The sequence below is a fragment of the Musa acuminata genome, chromosome BXJ3-4 (assembly GCF_036884655.1).
Source record: "Musa acuminata AAA Group cultivar baxijiao chromosome BXJ3-4, Cavendish_Baxijiao_AAA, whole genome shotgun sequence".
NCBI lineage: Eukaryota > Viridiplantae > Streptophyta > Magnoliopsida > Zingiberales > Musaceae > Musa > Musa acuminata.
This window is the reverse complement of record NC_088352.1, coordinates 17,342,086-17,361,014: the sequence shown is the minus strand read 5'-3', so window position 1 is coordinate 17,361,014 and position 18,929 is coordinate 17,342,086. Positions and strand designations below refer to the sequence as shown.

Sequence of the window (18,929 nt, the reverse complement as noted above, 5' to 3'; positions counted from 1 at the left end):
ACCGTGTGATGTGTGTACTTGTGATTATTATTATTGAGGTCTGCGAACCTCCATTATATTTCTCATTTATTGTCGGGCCTGCGTGCCTATGATTAAGTTGTAATCACATGAGGAGGTGCAGCGGGAGCGTGGATGCGATAGCGGGACCCACGAGACAGACGATCGTGATGCATGGAGATGCATCGAGATGTCGACGGAATCGATGAGGATGAGATGGACGATCACAGGGCATGGAGATGCACCGTTGCACACATAGATCTTGATGTGAGTGATTAGGCCTACTGGCTCGGGCCTAATCATATTAGGTTGTGGTCCATGATCATCTGATGTGATTGCTTATACACATAATAGATATGTATATATATATTTGCATGCGATGTAGATATATATTAAATATGTATATGTGTGACATGTCATATTAGGAGACCAAATTATAGAAACATCTCTCGATAATATTAAGTCGGTAAACGTGAGGCAATTAGATTGACCCACGTGGCCTTCCATCGTTATGAGTAGGAACCGATTCCCGGTGTAGGTTGAGTTGGTCGAGTCCCTCGAGACTCACCTATATCGCGATTTGCTATCTTGCTTACGACATAGAGATGTCACCGGTGACCTGAGGGCATGGTATGCTTGGTCGAGTCCCTCGAGGGTATATCATCAAATCAGACTCATCTTGTAACGAAGGTGTTGACTTAACCGAGCATCATGGTTGGTCGAGTCCCTCGAGGCCATGGTGATTCGGAGGCCGAACAGGACGAGAATCACAAGGAGTTGTGATCGGCAAGAGTTGCCTACCTTTTAGGCTTAGTGTGATTGGTCGAGTCCCTCGAGGTTACACTAAGACGCTGATTGGATCCTGATCCCCACTAGAAGTCTGCTAGAGACTTCCGTTTCACGTGCTGAGGGTGTCGCGTGACTCGTTAGTAAAATAGTGGGAGCATACTAAGATAGAAGTCCATATCTTGATAGTTTATTTCTTGCAAAATCTGCATTTATTTATTTCTGCTACATCTTTATTTTCAGAAAATGTCGCTTTCAAATCCCTTACGTGGCATACTTGATGTCAACCGCCTCACTGGTCTAAATTATACGGATTGGCTCTGTAACTTGAGAATTGTTCTCATAGCGGAGAAAATCGTGTACGTCCTTGATAGAGTGATGCCTACGCCCGAAGAAGGGGCAAGCGAGGATGAGATCGCTCGCTACGTGAAGTACATTGATGACTTCACTCTTGCTCAGTGCTATATGTTGGGCTCTATAACTCCAGAGTTACAGAGACAACATGAAAAGATGGATGCCAGATCCATTCTCCTACATGTCCGCAAATTGTTTGAGGAACAGGGAAGGACTCAACGATATGAGATATCCAAGAGCCTTTTCCGCGCTAGGATGACTGAGGGGACACCGGTTCAGAACCATGTCCTAAAGATGATTGAGTGGATAGAGAAACTCATAGGTCTAGGAATGGTCCTAGAGGATAACTTGTGTGTGGACATTGTGCTTCAGTCCCTACCAGATTCCTTTTCACAGTTCATAATGAATTTTAATATGAACAAGCTTGAGGTGACTCTCCCAAAGCTCCTCAATATGTTGAGGGAGGCAGAGAGTACTATTAAGAAAGAGAAGCCAGTTCTCTACACTGGTGAGACCAGAAAGAAAACGAAAGCAGAAAGGTCCCTTAAGAAGGGAAAGGGCAAGGGCAAACAAGGTAAAGCAAAGGTTGCTAAGAAAGACCCAGCAAAGGACAAAGGCCAGTGCTTCCACTGTGGTAAAGATGGGCATTGGAAGAGAAACTGCAAAGAGTACCTTGCAGAAAGGGCGAAACAAAAGCTTGATGAAGCTTCAGGTACATTCATGATCAGTCTCCATTTGTCAGACTCTTATGATAGCACATGGGTATTAGATACCGGTAGTGCTTATCATATATGCAATTCGTTGCAGGTTCTAGCAAGGCCTAGGAGGCTAGAGAGAGGCGAGATGGACCTCAAGATGGGTAATGGAGCAAAAGTTGCTGTATTAGCTGTTGGCGAGGTTGCCCTACATCTGCCTAGTTGAGCTTTTATTGCATTAGATACATGTTATTTTGTTCCTTCTATTATCAAAAACATTATCTCCATTTCATGTTTAACAGTTAGTGGATATAAATTTGTTTTTGAGAACAATGGTTGTTCGATATTATTAGATGATAAGATCATCACGAAAGGAAAATTGCATAATGGTTCATTTATGTTAGACACCACTCCACATATCATGAATGTAAATGTGTCCAAAAGGAAACGAGATGAGTTGAACAGTGCATACCTGTGACATTGTAGGCTAGGTCACATCCATGAAAGAAGGATTCAAAAGTTGCTAAATGATGGATATCTAGATCCATTCGACTATATGTCTTATGCAACTTGTGAGCCTTGCATTCGTGGAAAATTGACCAACTCTCCATTTAGTGGAACTGGAGAGAGAGCCACTGAGTTGTTGGAACTCATACATAGTGATGTATGTGGACCCATGTCAACTCATGCCATTGGAGGTTACTCCTACTTCATTACATTTATTGATGATTTCTCAAGCTATGGATATGTGTACTTAATGAAGTACAAGTCCGAGGCCTTTGAGAAATTCGGAGAGTATAAGAATGAGGTGGAGAACCAGACTGGAAAGAGTATCAAAACTCTTCGATCAGATCGAGGAGGTGAGTACTTAAGTACAGAGTTTACTCAGTTCCTCAAGGACCATGGGATATTATCCCAATGGACACTTCCTTATACACCTCAGCTCAATGGTGTCTCTAAAAGGAGAAATCGTACATTATTAGATATGGTACGGTCCATGATGACTTTCGTTGACCTACCCATCTCATTCTGGGGATATGCCCTAGAAACCGCAGCTTACTTTCTGAACAGAGTTCCAACTAACTCGGTAGTGTCTACACCATATGAGATATGGAAAGGGAAGAAGCCTGATCTTAAGGTTGTTAAGATTTGGGGCTGCCCTGCCCATGTTAGAAGACACAACCCCGATAAGTTAGAATCAAGGACAGAGCGATGCAAATTTGTGGGATACCCCAAGGAAACTTGTGGGTATTATTTCTATCATCTCGAGGACCAAAAGGTCTTTGTAGCTAAGAGAGCAGTGTTCCTTGAGAAGGAACACATTCTTGACGGAGATAGTGGGAGAATGATAGAATTGAGCGAGGTTGGAGAACCAAGCTCAAGCACCACTCTACAGCCCGAGTTTGTTCAGGTACCTAATACACAAGTATCAACTTTACGCAGGTCTGATAGAGTATCCCATCCTTCTGAGAGATATGTGGGACATATTAGAGCAGAGGATGTAGAGGATATTGATCCTCAGACCTACGAGGAGGCTATTATGAGTATAGACTCCGGGAAGTGGCAAGAAGCCATGAATTCTGAGATGGATTCTATGTACTCCAATAAGGTTTGGAACCTAGTTGATGCGTCTGAAAGTATTGTACCCATCGGTTGCAAGTGGATCTTTAAGAAAAAGATCGGAGTAGATGGAAAGGTAGAGACCTATAAAGCAAGGCTAGTGGCTAAGAGGTATCGTCAAAAGCAAGGTGTTGACTACGACGAAACTTTCTCACCGTAGCAATGCTAAAATCTATCATAATTCTATTTGCTATTGCAGCACACTATGATTATGAGATCTGGCAGATGGATGTGAAAACTGCATTCCTCAATGGGAACCACGAGGAGGAGGTGTATATGATACAACCTGAGGGATTCGTGTCCAAGAACTGCCCAGATAAAGTGTGTAGGTTGCTTAAATCCATTTATGGACTAAAGCAAGCTTCCCGAAGTTGGAAAACAAGATTTGATGAGTCAATCAGATCTTATGACTTCGTTAAGAACGAAGATGAGCCTTGTGTGTATAGGAAGGTAAGTGGGAGAGCTATCACCTTTTTGGTGTTATATGTGGATGACATCCTCATCATTGGGAATGACGTAGGAATGCTATCCACAGTAAAGACTTGGTTATCTAGACACTTCTCCATAAAGGACTTAGGGGAAGCATCCTATATCTTGGGGATTAGAATCTATAGAGATAGATCCAAGAGGATGCTTGGCTTATCCCAGTCCAGGTACATAGAAACCATTGTCAAAAGGTTTGGAATGGAAAATTTCAAAGGGCAAACATGAATATGATACCTTATGCCTCAGCAATAGGGTCTATCATGTATGCCATGCTATGTACTAGGCCTGATATAGCGCATGCTCTGAGTGTCACGAGCAGGTATCAAGCGGATCCAGGCTTGGAGCACTGGAAAGCAGTAAAGTGTATCCTTAAGTACTTGAGAAGAAGGATCTTTTGCTAGTATATAGAGGTAATAGCCTTAATGTTGAAGGCTACACTGATTCAAGTTTTCAGTCTGATGTCGATGATAGCAAGTCGAATTCAGGGTATGTGTACACCTTGAATGGAGGAGCAGTGTGCTGGAAGAGTTCCAAACAAAATACCACTGCTGACTCGACCATAGAGGCGGAGTACATTGCTGCATCGGATGCAGCAAAGGAGGGAGTCTGGATGAAGAAGTTCATCACAGATTTGGGAGTCGATACAGATAGCGACAAGTCGACTTCCTTATATTGCGACAACTATGGGGTGATTACTCAAATAAGGGGACCCGGGTCTCATTAGAAGTGTTCTGAGGAGGTTCCAGCTTATAAGAGAGATCGTAACCCGAGGAGATGTAGCAGTGGAAAGAGTTCCATCCGAAGATAACATTGCAGATCCACTGGCAAAGCCGTTGTCTCAGATTGTCTTTGAGCGTCACAGGAGTCTGATGGGGATCAGACACATAGGTGATTGGCTTTAGGTCAAGTGGGAGATTGCTAGTCATAGGTGCCCAGCAAGCTAATCACGTGAGTGATGGCACGTGTGACTTGATACAGAATCTTTTTGCTTATTATATTTTGGCGTATATCACTTTATAACTATTGCATAAATGCATATATATATTATGATGTCCTTGGATTTGTGCAATGGGAATCGGATCGTGATGAGATCACGATAATGAGATCGATTCACCTTTAAGCATATATCCTAAATAATCCCGGTCATAGGTTACTTGAGAGGGACATCGTGATAACCGGATAGACTGGTGTGCTGTATACCCGTCCATATGATGGATGCAGCTGGTCTCATAGCTGCTCGTGTAGGGACACTAGGGATACAGTACAGGTGCTCATTGGAGAATGAGTTCACTGATTGATCCGCTTACGGAATGCTGGATGGTTGATGATGCCTTATTGTCAGACAGCGATTCCGTAGTCCTAGTGGTGTATCTGGTCCTTAGACTTGAGACACCAAGGATGTCCTATATGAGTGCTCCACTCTTTGATACCAGACTTATAGGTTTGGCTGTCCCAGATCTAGTACAGCTGGTCATTGGGAGTGGTAGTCGACCTTACGAGGGCTATTGAGTGTCGACAGAGGATCATCCACTCTCGGCGTCATGAGAGAAATATCCCATGTGTTCTTGCTCAGACAAATCCCTTGCCAGGGTCATTCGGGTAGAGAGAGAAAGAGTTCTCCGGGAGAATCCGATTAGAGCGAGACTCGAGTAGAAACCGTATGGGTCTGACAGCACCATGCTCGATATACGGTCTCTGGGATATTAGATGGATGAGGGACTATAGGTACATGGTAACTGAGGACAGACAGGTCCAATGGATTGGATTCCCCTGTATCGTCTGGGGACTACGGCGTAGTGGCCTAGTACGTCCGTAGTCGATGAGTCGAGTGAATTATTACAGAGATAATAATTCACTGAGTTAGAAGGAGTTCTGACAGGTATGACTCACGGCCAGCTCGATATTGGGCTTAGAGGGTCACACACATATGGTAGGCATTGCGATGAGTAGAGGTTCGGATATGAGATATCCGACGGAGCCCTTTTCTTATTGGATGCAGATCCAATACCCACTAGGGAAGGACCCATTAGGGTGTGACACGGGATCTCTATAAATAGGAGGGATTCACAGCCTCATAGGCTAGAGTCTTTGCTTGCCTTTCCTATTCTCCTCTCCCTCTCCAACTCAGAGTAGGCCTGGAGTTTTGAGGAGCGTCGTCGCAACCCTGCTGTGTTGATCACCGCTAGAGAGGAGGACGCTTGACCTCCTTCACCCTCTCCTAAGGATCTGCAAGGAAACATGGATATACGATCTCCCTAGGTAACACGATCTTTATACACAGTTTTGTGTTTTGCGGATTTTTGCGCACCAATCTTCGCACGACGACGAACATCTTTTTGGGAATCGGGGATTTTTGTTTTCTTGTTCTTCCGCTGCGCATATGATGTCGCCCCCCAATGATTTTCCAACAAGACCCGCCTCGACCAGCCACCCCTTGGTCATCTCCCGGATGGCCCGAGAGGCTGGGAGAATCTCCTTGAGCCGCCGAAGGTCGCTGCGCTCCTCGTCGTTCAGGACCGGGGTGGTGTTGTCAATCACGCGCGACGCCCACCGGAGCCCGAAGCCCCAGTCCTCCGAACCCGGAAGCTCACTCGGGCAGATAGATAGTAGCCCCCCGACCCCTTGGAAAGGCGAAAATAGGAGAGGAAGAGGGATCAGGTCGGGGTGATGTTGGTGTTGGGAAATCATGGGGGGCGACATCATATGCGCAGCGGAAGAACAAGAAAACAAAAATCCCCGATTCCCAAAAAGATGTTCGTCGTCGTGCGAAGATTGGTGCGCAAAAATCCGCAAAACACAAAACTGCGTATAGAGATTGTGTTACCTAGGGAGATCGTATATCCCTGTTTCCTTGCAGATCCTTAGGAGAGGGTGAAGGAGGTCAAGCGTCCTCCTCTCTAGCGGTGATCCACACAGTAGGGTTGCGATGACGCTCCTCAAAACTCCAAGCCTACTCTGAGGTGGAGAGGGAGAGGAGAATAGGAAGGGTAAGCAAAGACTCTAGCCTATGAGGCTGTGAATCCCTCCTATTTATAGAGATCCCGTGTCAAACCCTAATGGGTCCTTCCCTAGTGGGTATTGGATCTGCATCCAATAAGACAAGGGCTCTGTCGGATATCTCATATCCGAACCTCTACTCATCGCAATGCCTACCATATGTGTGTGACCCTCTAGGCCCAATATCGAGCTGGCCGTGAGTCATACCTGTTAGAACTCCTTCTAACTCAATAAATTATTATCTCTGTAATAATTCACTCGACTCATCGACTACGGACGTACTAGGCCACTACGCCATAGTCCCCAGACGATACAGGGGAATCCAATCCATTGGACCTGTCGATCCTTAGTTACCAAGTACCTATAGTCCCTCATCCATCTAATATCCCAAAGACCGTATATCGAGCATGGTGCTGTCTGACCCATACGGTTTCTACTCGAGTCTCGCTCTAATCGGATTCTCCCGGAGAACTCTTTCTCTCTCAACCCGAATGACCCTGGCCAGGGATTTGTCTGAGCAAGAACACATGGGATATTCCTCTCATGACGCCGAGATTGGATGATCCTCTGTCGACACTCAATAGCCCTCGTAAGGTCGACTACCACTCCCAATGACCAGTTGTACTAGATCTGGGACAGCCAAACCTATAAGTCTGGTATCAAAGAGTGGAGCACTCATACAGGACATCCTTGGTGTCTCAAGTCTAAGGACCAGATACACCACTAGGACTACGGAATCGCTGTCTGACAATAAGGCATCATCAACCATCCAGCATTCCGTAAGCGGATCAATCAGTGAACTCATTCTCCAATGAGCACCTGTACTGTATCCCTAGTGTCCCTACACGAGCAGCTATGAGACCAGCTGCATCCATCATATGGACGGGTATACAGCACACCAGTCTATCCGGTTATCACGATGTCCCTCTCGAGTAACCTATAACCGGGATTATTTAGGATATGTGTTTAAAGGTGAATCGATCTCATTATCGTGATCTCATCACGATCCGATTCCCATTGCACAAATCCAAGGACATCACAATATATATATGCATTTATGCAATAGTTATAAAGTGATATACGCCAAAATATAATAAGCAAAAAGATTTTGTATCAAGTCACACGTGCCATCACTCACGTGATTAGCTTGCTGGGCACCTATGACTAGCAATCTCCCACTTGACCTAAAGCCAATCACCTATGTGTCTGATCCCCATCAGACTCCTGTGACGCTCAAAGACAATCTGAGACAACGGCTTTGTCAGTGGATCTGCAATGTTATCTTCGGATGGAACTCTTTCCACTGCTACATCTCCTCGGGTTACGATCTCTCTGATAAGCTGGAACCTCCTCAGAACACTTATGATGAGACTCGGGTTCCCTTATTTGAGTAATCGCCCCATAGTTGTCGCAATATAAGGAAGTCGACTTCTCGCTATTCGGAACGACTCCCAAATCTATGATGAACATCTTCACCCAGACTCCCTCCTTTGCTGCATCTGATGCAGCAATGTACTCCGCCTCTATGGTCGAGTCAGCAGTGGTATCTTGCTTGGAACTCTTCCAGCACATTGCTCCTCCATTCAAGGTGTACACATACCCTGAATTCGACTTGCTATCATCGACATCAGACTGAAAACTTGAGTCAGTGTAGCCTCCAACCTTAAGGCTATTACCTCCATATACTAGTAAAAGATCCTTAGTCCTTCTCAAGTACTTAAGGATACACTTTATTGCTTTCCAGTGCTCCAAGCCTGGATCCGCCTGATACCTGCTCGTGACACTCAGAGCATGCGCTATATCATGCCTAGTACATAGCATGGCATACATGATAGACCCTATTGCTAAGGCATAAGGTATCATATCCATGTTCGCCCTTTCTTCTGGAGTCTTTGGGGACATACTCGTAGAAAGCGATATCCCATGTCTCATCGGTATGAGACCTCTCTTGGAATTTTCCATGCCAAACCTTTTGATAATGGTTTCTATGTACCTGGACTAGGACAAGCCAAGCATCCTCTTGGATCTATCTCTATAGATTCTAATCCCCAAGATATAGGATGCTTCCCCAAAGTCATTCATGGAGAAGTGTCTAGATAACCAAGCCTTTATTGTGGATAGCATTCCTACGTCATTCCCAATGATGAAGATGTCATCCACATATAACACCAAAAAGGTGATAGCGCTCCCACTTACCTTTCTGTATACACAAGGCTCATCTTCGTTCTTAACGAAGTCATAAGATCTGATTGCCTCATCAAATCTTATGTTCCAACTTCGGGAAGCTTGCTTTAGTCCATAAATGGATCTAAGTAACCTACACACCTTATCTGGGCAGTTCTTGGACACGAATCCCTCAGGTTGCATCATATACACCTCCTCCTCGAGGTTCCCGTTGAGGAATGCGGTTTTCACATCCATCTGCCAGATCTCATAATCATAGTGTGCTAAAATAGCCAATAAAATTCTGATGGATTTTAGCATTGCTACGGGTGAGAAAGTTTCATCGTAGTCAACACATTGCCTTTGACGATACCCCTTAGCCACTAGCCTTGCTTTATAGGTCTCTACCTTTCCATCTACTCCGATCTTTTTCTTAAAGATCCACTTGCAACCGATGGGTACAATACCTTCGGGCGCATCAACTAGGTTCCAAACCTTATTGGAGTACATAGAATCCATCTCAGAATTCATGGCTTCTTGCCACTTCCCGGAGTCTATACTCATAATAGCCTCCTCGTAGGTCTGAGGATCAATATCCTCAACATCCTCTCCTCTAATATGTCCCACATATCTCTCAGGAGGATGTGATATCAGACCTGCGTAAAGTTGAAACTTGTGTATTAGGTACATGAATAGACTCGGGCTGTAGAGTGGTGCTTGAGCTTGGTTCTCCAACCTCGCTCAATTCTATCATTCTCCTACTGTCTCCGTCAAGAATGTGTTCCTTCTCAAGGAACACTGCTCTCTTAGCTACAAAGACCTTTTGGTCCTCGAGATGATAGAAATAATACCCACAAGTTTCCTTGGGGTATCCCACAAATTTGTATCGCTCTGTCTTTGATTCTAACTTATCGGGGTTGTGTCTTCTAACATGGGCAGGGCAGTCCCAAATCTTAACAACCTTAATATCAGGCTTCTTCCCTTTCCATATCTTATATTGTGTAGACACTACCGACTTAGTTGGAACTCTGTTCAGAAGGTAAGCTGCGGTTTCTAGGGCATATCCCCAGAATGAGATGGGTAGGTCAGCGAAACTCATCATGGACCGTACCATATCTAATAATGTACGATTTCTCCTTTCAGAGACACCATTGAGCTGAGGTGTATAATGAGGTGTCCATTGGGATAATATCCCATGGTCCTTGAGGAACTGAGTAAACTCTGTACTTAAGTATTCACCTCCTCGATCTGATCGAAGAGTTTTGATACTCTTTCCAGTCTGGTTCTCCACCTCATTCTTATACTCTCTGAATTTCTCAAAGGCCTCAGACTTGTACTTCATTAAGTACACATATCCATACGTTGAGAAATCATCAGTAAATGTAATGAAGTAGGAGTAACCTCCAATGGCATGATTTGACATGAGTCCACATACATCACTATGTATAAGTTCCAACAACTCATTGGATCTCTCTCCAGTTCTACTAAATGGAGAGTTGGTCAGTTTTCCACGAATGCAAGGCTCACAAGTTGCATATGACACATAGTCGAATGGATCTAGATATCCATCATTTAGCAACTTTTGAATCCTTCTTTCATGGATGTGACCTAGCCTACAATGTCACAGGTATGCACTGTTCAACTCATCTCGTTTCCTTTTGGACACATTTACATTCATGATATGTGGAGTGGTGTCTAACATAAATAAACCATTATGCAATGTTCCTTTCGTGATGATCTTATCATCTAATAATATCGAACAACCATTGTTCTCAAAAACAAATTTATATCCACTAACTGTTAAACATTAAATGGAGATAATGTTTTTGATAATAGAAGGAACAAAATAACATGTATCTAATGCAATAAAAGCTCCACTAGGCAGATGTAGGGCAACCTCGCCAACAGCTAATACAGCAACTTTTGCTCTATTACCCATCTTGAGGTCCATCTCGCCTCTCTCTAGTCTCCTAGGCCTTGCTAGAACCTGCAACGAATTGCATATATGATAAGCACTACCGGTATCCAATACCCATGTGTTATCATAAGAGTCTGACAAATGGAGACTGATCATGAATGTACCTGAAGCTTCATCAAGCTTTTGTTTCACCCTTTCTGCAAGGTACTCTTTGCAGTTTCTCTTCCAATGCCCATCTTTACCACAGTGGAAGCACTGGCCTTTGTCCTTTGCTGGGTCTTTCTTAGAAACCTTTGTTTTACCTTGTTTGCCCTTGCCCTTTCCCTTCTTAAGGGACCTTTCTGCTTTCGTTTTCTTTCTGGTCTCACTAGTGTAGAGAACTGGCTTCTCTTTCTTAATAGTACTCTCTGCCTCCCTCAACATATTGAGGAGCTTTGGGAGAGTCACCTCAAGCTTGTTCATATTAAAATTCATTATGAACTGTGAAAAGGAATCTGGTAGGGACTGAAGTACAATGTCCACACACAAGTTATCCTCTAGGACCATTCCTAGACCTGTGAGTTTCTCTATCCACTCAATCATCTTTAGGACATGGTTCTGAACCGGTGTCCCCTCAGTCATCCTAGCGCGGAAAAGGCTCTTGGATATCTCATATCGTTGAGTCCTTCCTCGTTCCTCAAACAATTTGCGGACATGTAGGAGAATGGATCTGGCATCCATCTTTTCATGTTGTCTCTGTAACTCTGGAGTTATAGAGCCCAACATATAGCACTGAGCAAGAGTGAAGTCATCAATGTACTTCACGTAGCGAGCGATCTCATCCTCGCTTGCCCCTTCTTCGGGCGTAGGCATCACTGTATCAAGGACGTACACGATTTTCTCCGCTGAACAATTCTCAAGTTACGGAGCCAATCCGTATAATTTGGACCAGTGAGGCGGTTGACATCAAGTATGCCACGTAAGGGATTTGAAAGCGACATTTTCTGAAAATAAAGATGTAGCAGAAATGAATAACATGCAGATTTTGCAAGAAATAAACTATCAAGATATGGACTTCTATCTTAATATGCTCCCACTATTTTACTAACGAGTCACGCGACACCCTCAGCACGTGAAACGGAAGTCTCTAGCAGACTTCTAGTGGGGATCAGGATCCAATCAGCGTCTTAGTGTAACCTCGCGGGACTCGACCAATCACACTAAGCCTAAAAGGTAGGCAACTCTTGCCGATCACAACTCCTTGTGATTCTCGTCCTGTTCGGTCTCCGAATCACCATGGCCTCGAGGGACTCGACCAACCATGATGCTCGGTTAAGTCAACACCTTCGTTACAAGATGAGTCTGATTTGATGATATACCCTCGAGGGACTCGACCAAGCATACCATGCCCTCAGGTCACCGGTGACATCTCTATGTCGTAAGCAAGATAGCGAATCGCGATATAGGTGAGTCTCGAGGGACTCGACCAACTCAACCTATACCGGGAATCGGTTCCTACTCATAACGATGGAATGCCACGTGGGTCAATCTAATTGCCTCACGTTTACCGACTTAATATTATCGAGAGATGTTTCTATAATTTGGTCTCCTAATATGACATGTCACACATATACATATTTAATATATATCTACATCGCATGCAAATATATATACATATCTAGTATGTGTATAAGCAATCACATCAGATGATCATGGACCACAACCTAATATGATTAGGCCCGAGCCAGTAGGCCTAATCACTCACATCAAGATCTATGTGTGCAACGGTGCATCTCCATGCCCTGTGATCGTCCATCTCGTCCTCGTCGGTTCCGTCGACATCTTGATGCATCTCCATGCATCACGATCGTCCGTCTCGTGGGTCCTGCCATCGCATCCACGCTCCTGCTGCGCCACCTCATGTGATTACAACTTAATCATAGGCACGCAGGCCCGACAATAAACGAGAAATATAATGGAGGTTCGCAGACCTCAATAATAATAATCACAAGTACACACATCACACAGTCCATGATTATCCGTCCACACATCATACATCACATGTATAAATAATCATCATCATGTAGGACTACTAGATAATAATAAAAATAATAATCAACTAAATCTTTTAATTAATTAATATTTTTCTGAAATCATGGACATGTAGGGAATTTCTCAATTCCTAAGGGTATTTTCGTAATTTGGACAAAAGACAGAAACTGGAATTTCTCAAATTCCGAGGGGCAAAACTGTCTTTTGCCCAGAAAACCCTAATACCCTTTCCCCTTTTCGCTGCCGCCGCCGCCGCACTGCCGGCGGCGGCCTGTGCGGCGGGGCGAGGGCACTGCCCTCACCTGCAAGCGGCACGCCTGCTGGCGGCGATGCCGCTGCGGGTGGGTGCCCCCTTCAGGCGCCACTGCCTCCGCAGACGGTGCTGTACCTCCGGGCGGCCGCCCATGTGGGGGGGTTTCGCCCGCGGGAGCAGCGGCGGCAGGCGCCGCTGCCCTGCGGCGCCTTTGCCCGTGGGCTGCCAGCCCCGCCAGCAGCAAGCCTGCTGCAAGCAGACCGCCGGCCGGCTGCTGCAAGCACAGCGCTTGCGGATGCGCCGGCGCTGTGCTGCCTGGCTGCCGGTGTAGGTGGCTGCAGGCATGCAGATCGAGGGCAGCAACTGTTGCTGCCCTTCCTCGCTTTTGCGTCAACGATTTTGACGTCAATATTCTTCCTAAACACAACACACGCAGTTCAAAACCAATCATTCGCACGAACAACCTAGCTCTGATACCACTGTTGGGAAATCATGGGGGGCGACATCATATGCGCAGCGGAAGAACAAGAAAACAAAAATCCTCGATTCCCAAAAAGATGTTCGTCGTCGTGCGAAGATTGGTTCGCAAAAATCCGCAAAACATAAAACTGCGTATAGAGATTGTGTTACCTAGGGAGATCGTATATCCTCGTTTCCTTGCAGATCCTTAGGAGAGGGTGAAGGAGGTCAAGCGTCCTCCTCTCTAGCGGTGATCCACACAGCAGGGTTGCGACGACGCTCCTCAAAACTCAAGGCCTACTCTGAGGTGGAGAGGGAGAGGAGAATAGGAAGGGCAAGCAAAGACTCTAGCCTATGAGGCTGTGAATCCCTCCTATTTATAGAGATCCCGTGTCAAACCCTAATGGGTCCTTCCCTAGTGGGTATTGGATCTGCATCCAATAAGACAAGGGCTCCGTCGGATATCTCATATCTGAACCTCTACTCATCGCAATGCCTACCATATGTGTGTGACCCTCTAAGCCCAATATCGAGCTGGCCGTGAGTCATACCTGTTAGAACTCCTTCTAACTCAGTGAATTATTATCTCTGTAATAATTCACTCGACTCATCGACTACGGACGTACTAGGCCACTACGTCGTAGTCCCCAGACGATACAGGGGAATCCAATCCATTGGACCTGTCTGTCCTCAGTTACCGTGTACCTATAGTCCCTCATCCATCTAATATCCCAGAGACCGTATATCGAGCATGGTGCTGTCTGACCCATACGGTTTCTACTCAAGTCTCGCTCTAATCGGATTCTCCCGGAGAACTCTTTCTCTCTCAACCCGAATGACCCTGGCCAGGGATTTGTCTGAGCAAGAACACATGTGATATTTTTCTCATGACGCCGAGAGTGGATGATCCTCTGTCGACACTCAGTAGCCCTTGTAAGGTCGACTACCACTCCCAATGACCAGCTGTACTAGATCTGGGACAGCCAAACCTATAAGTCTGGTATCAAAGAGTGGAGCACTCATACAGGACATCTTTGGTGTCTCAAGTCTAAGGACCAGATACACCACTAGGACTACGGAATCGCTGTCTAACAATAAGGCATCATCAACCATCCAACATTCCGTAAGCGGATCAATCGGTGAACTCATTCTCCAATGAGCACCTGTACTGTATCCCTAGTGTCCCTACACGAGCAACTATGAGACCAGCTGCATCCATCATATGGACGGGTATACAGCACACCAGTCTATCTGGTTATCACGATGTCCCTCTCGAGTAACCTATGACCGGGATTATTTAGGATATGTGTTTAAAGGTGAATCGATCTCATTATCGTGATCTCATCACGATCCGATTCCCATTGCACAAATCCAAGGACATCACAATATATATATGCATTTATGCAATAGTTATAAAGTGATATACGCCAAAATATAATAAGCAAAAAGATTCTGTATCAAGTCACACGTGCCATCACTCACGTAATTGGCTTGCTGGGCACCTATGACTAGCAGTTGGCGTAGTGGCACTCCCCTAGGAACGCCACCGGAGAGTGCCAAGAGTTCGGTGTCATCTGTGACGGGGAAATACGCCACCACGAAATGCATGAGGTGATGATGGGATGCAGTGGGAGGCGGAGCCCGGCCTCGAAGGCATCTAGAGTCAGGGCGAAACCCTTTGGGACAGGGTCGTATGCCTGTTGCCCTAGTTCGGGAGCAGTAAGAACAAACTCCTCTAGGATACCATAACGGCCCCGGAGGTAACCGAGTGACGACTCGCTCACAGTAGAGTCGAGGTTGTGCGGCCACATTAAGGCTTCAAGAGCCCTAGCCGCTTTCTCGTTGGAGGACGAGTTGGGACTCAATGGTAATATTTTCTCTCCGGCATCACCGGAGGTGGACGGTGAATAAGATGGGGGCAAGGAAGAAGGGGAAACCATCCTCACCGACCTTAGGAAGGAATAGCAGGATAGCCGATTCGGACGAAGCAACACGGTCCGAAGGAGCAGCTGGTCGAATGCAAGTAGCAAGACGTGTAGGAAGCCAACTGCACGCTATTTATAGGCCAAATCCCGCCAAAACGGCGACCCTTCCTCTCTTGAAGCACGTTTGCATCAAGCAGACCAAACATCACTTCGCCATAAATGTGGCCTGACGTGGCAGCCAACGGGCGTGCGGTGCGAATGCTGAAGCGCTGATCTTATCAGCCTCAAAAGCCAACGACTCCCGAAAGTGATGGTCCCTTGGGCTTCCCTAGGAGGGAAGTAACCTGGCCATCCGCGCCCGCGCGCAATTAAGCAATGGATTGCTGATCAAAACCAAGTCGCTCCTCGGCTCCATGCTGCCCGAGACCACACCTGCGCAGCCTGCCCGCCTGCGTCGTGCTCCTCGGCTCCATGTTGCCCGAGACCACTGCCTCTGCGCGGCCTGCCCGCCTGAGCCGTGCTCCTCAGTCGTGCGTCGCTCGAGATCACAACCTCTGCTCGGCCTGTTCGACCGAGTTGTGCTCCTCAGCCGCACACTACCCAGGGTCACCGTTGCGCACGCAACCTGCACCCCTAGCAATGGACCGACAAACGCCTAGCAGGAACAGTCTCTCGAAGCCGAAGTCATGCATCGGACTCCCATTACAGCAACCGACGCATAGCTTCCTTCTGAGGGGGAATATGATGGGGGAAATAATTGTGATAAGACTCACGTGACATCAGCTACGCTAGGTGACGCATCATGCCTCTGTCAACTTGATGAGGCACCCGGTCAACGCGGTCTGGAACGCCAGGCGAGGCACATTAACACCCTGCTCAAGCTCGATCCCTCACGGCACGCCAACGGCAATGTCAGACACTACCAGAAGTACGATCCTGCTCCCTAAGGGCAGACACATTATACAACGATAATTCTCACTATAAAAACCCTCGCGCTCCGAGGAAAAAGGAGAAACAAAGAAAAGGAGCCTCGAGGACCATCCGCTAACTTGATCGTCAGAGGGGTCGGGTCGAACTCCCCGACCCAACCTTTGTGCAGGTGCGCAGGCGGAGGTCACCCACCAAAGGCGCAGGCAGGGGTTCTCTCCCGGTGGAAACGGCGACCCCATCCCAATCGGAACATCGCGACCGATGACCTCAGCAGTTGGGAAGAGCGTCCCAGGAAGATCCTCGTCATCCGGACTTGAACCAAGCCGCGTCGGTCCCGAGGCCACGGCTTAAAGTTGTTTATACTAACAGCCAGTGACGAAGCTCCGCCACCAAGAGGCTTCCCCTTGTCCTCCTCGCAGCCCCTGTAGTAGCTGTCGCCCCATGTGAGGGCAGCGGCGCCGCCGGCGGGGGAACTCCGCCAATATATGGCGTACGTCCAGCTCTCTCTCGCACCCTCTACCAGCGAGTGGAGGCGCTGCTGCAGGTTCGCCGGGCTGAAGTGCGCCACTGCCAAGGAGGTCGCGGTTGAGGAGGCGGCTGAGTTGACACACGGCGGCCAGCGGGGGGGGGTGGTGCTCCGGAGCGGCCGCGGGGGAGGAGATGAAGGCCTCCATGACGGAGGCTTTGTCGTCGGTCCAAAGCTTCATGGGTGAGAGGGAGGTGACGGACGCAATCGAGCGCGTGAAACGAGACGCTTCGCTGGCGGTCGGTTCGATTCGGCAGTTGGTTTAATAGTGGAGGGAGAGGCGTTGGGGAAGAAGCTGGGTCCCGCAGCGGGCACCACCACAGCAGAACCAGCTCGATATTCGGGTCGGATCCGTTCCTTATCAAAGACACAATTAACAAAATTAGTCATTAAAATGTCAAATTAAGACATCTTTGTAGACACAAAGGTCCAGTTCATCTTCGAAGGTCCACATCACCGTCCATTCGGGATCAAAATCGAGGTGATGTGATTGCTTGGTCTGAGTAGGTTACTTTAGCACGTAACCCCGCACATGTTTCGCGTTCTTTCGTGGCATTTCGTTTCCTACCGAGTAAGAGGGTTGGATGGCTCGCCCATTTTGACATTAGCCACTAAATAGATTTAAATGCGGTAATTGACATGGAAACCAACAAATTATGTTTGTTGGAAATGGTTACTGGGAATATAAGGCGTTGATAAATGTATGTTAGTTGGGAAAAAAATTATTTGGACACGAATTTTAAGGAAATATCTATAATTTTTTATGATAATAAATTGATACTATCTTAAATCCCACTTTAATTGATAATTAACAAAGTTGACTTACATTTATCAACGCCTTTGATAATTAAAATGACCACACCGTGTCTCTCGTTACGTCATTGTTAGATTAGGTTTACAGAATTGATGTTTGACACACTTCGTAGCTGATTTAAGGTATGACTTACGGACTTGGCGAGTATGCAGATGCGATGAGGAACGATATAGGTCACTACGCGGAGGAGAATTCCCGGTTCGTACGATGATGGCGACGGACATGGGGCCACTGAGTTGGACGACAAGCTTACCCTGGACTGGTTTGGAATGTGTGATGCAGAATGTGTGATAAATGCGGGGGTGCAATAGTAAGAGTATTCATCTTGTTGTGTCTATCGTGGTTAACAACCGGCCAAGTCCGATCGTTCCCACATCATGGTTATAAACCAAATCAGAGAGTAGTCCGATTAAGTTTTGGTTCACTGGACTGGGCCAACCGATGGCTCAATCAATCGGATCATAATTAAAAATATTCTAAAATATATAAATAATTTAAAAGTATATATAATAAAAATATTAAAATATCAAAACTAATGAAAAATAAAAACTTTTTTTTATAAAAAGTAAATTAAAATTTAAATAATTTTAAAATAAATTTCTTAATCCAACAAAATAGTTTATCCAACATAAGGGATCGAATAGTATATGCATGTTTTTTTCATATATCAAAAAAGATATTTTCTTATTCATCAAAATGCAATTTGATAATTCTACCCCGATGAATCCATTATTTCAAGATTCGAGAAGAATTATATTGTATATATTTACAAATTGATCAACCATCGAAAAATTACGTGTGTGGTGAAAAATAAGAACAAGTGAATATAATTCTTATTTTATGTCCAATATTGAAAGGAAGCAGTCTACGAGATGCGTGCGATTCGCGCGAGCGCAGTCGCCGGATCTCGACCCACCTCATTGGTGGATGAGAATTAAACCTCACGGCGATGATCTGAACGTGACACTCGCTTAC

The 18,929-nt window shown here is 46.0% G+C and overlaps 1 pseudogene; it reads right to left on the bottom strand.

The window, feature by feature from the left end:
- Window positions 1-17,321, bottom strand: part of LOC103973016 (transcription factor MYC2-like) — a 46,061-nt pseudogene extending 28,740 nt beyond the window's left edge.
- Between the last annotated feature and the right edge of the window lie 1,608 nt (window positions 17,322-18,929).